Below are 1,358 nucleotides of genomic sequence, written 5' to 3'. Positions count from 1 at the left end.
ACGAGATAGTGCGCATTGGCAGAAGAGTGCAGAGAAGCAGAAAAGGCCATACAGGTTGAGGCGTGCGAAATATACAAATTTGTAGGGGAAAATAAGTAATAGGATAGAGTAAAAGGGCAACACGAAAAAATAAAATGAGTCGTAAGAATCTGTGCAAATAAGTTTCGAACATTTTTTTTGCTATTTCCTTTAGTGCAAAACTAGGTTATTGATTGGGGCGAACAGGGCGACCGTCAAATAACGATCTATTGGATTCGGGACCTCAACAATTAGATAAACGACAGAAATAATAAATTGAAGACGAGAAACACCCAAACAGACGACGCAGACACACTATTGACTTTTTGTTTGAAAACCAATAAGGCGGCCCATTGTACGTATGAACGCAGAACCTAAAACTGTTAATTGTCGTGTAGATAAGTGACCCTATGGGACTTCGGAAATGAAGAATACAGAGAAAAGACACAGAATATTAGAAATAGTGGGACATATGCAAAGTTCCGTCACGGTTTTCGAAGAGGTTTTCATAAAAGTTAGGCAACGAACAATATTTGCAAATAAATAACAATTTATTCGCTAAGAAGAGAATGTGGCAAAGGACACTACAACTAGCAATAGCGTCGAAAAACAAAGAGAAACAAAGACAGAGTCCCAGACTCTAGAAAAGACAACAAAGGAAGCCTAGAAGTTATAGCACAGTCACCTACACGTGGCTGTACTCTCAAAAAAGGAATCAAAAACCTAAAAACTGAAACCAATTGAAAAATTGGATTGGTCATTTACTCGTGCACGGTCCGCTCAAAAGGAATGACGAAATAATCCGAAGAAAACCAACAAAAAATAATTTCCCGCTGCCTGTGCGCTAGGGCGCACTTGTGCGTGCAGGTCAGTCAGAATGTCCGAAATAGATAGATCTCTATTTAGTCAAAAAGTCATGTAGAGCTAAAACTGAGGTCCGAAAAACATTCAGACCCCAGTCATCGCTAGAAAGTATGGTTGTGATGTGGCGAGAAGTTCAAATAAATATGTGATGATGAGACGCAGGCGCGAAAGTTATGGCAAGAGATACGACTTTATATGTTAAAGTGAGAGACGCAGCTTCAATGGCCACGTATGTTTTTCGCGGTCGTCCGACAGTCTTTTTTCTGTGAGCTTACGCTCGAACGATGATGTGGAGTCCAAGGGAAAAAGAGAGAAAGAGAGCGAGAGAGAAGTTTTGAGAACAACGGAAATCCGAAGGTTGTTGCTTGCGCTAGTACACCTTCTGAAAATTAGGTCATTTTTCTATAAAAAGTTCAAAATGAATTCATGGAGAAATAAGATCATTGACCAAAGAATAGGACTATAACTAATGAGAT

This window comes from Caenorhabditis briggsae, assembly GCF_000004555.2.
Source record: "Caenorhabditis briggsae complete genome, chrX, whole genome shotgun sequence".
NCBI lineage: Eukaryota > Metazoa > Nematoda > Chromadorea > Rhabditida > Rhabditidae > Caenorhabditis > Caenorhabditis briggsae.
The sequence above is the reverse complement of the archived record's forward strand: the minus strand, read 5'-3'. Positions refer to the sequence as shown.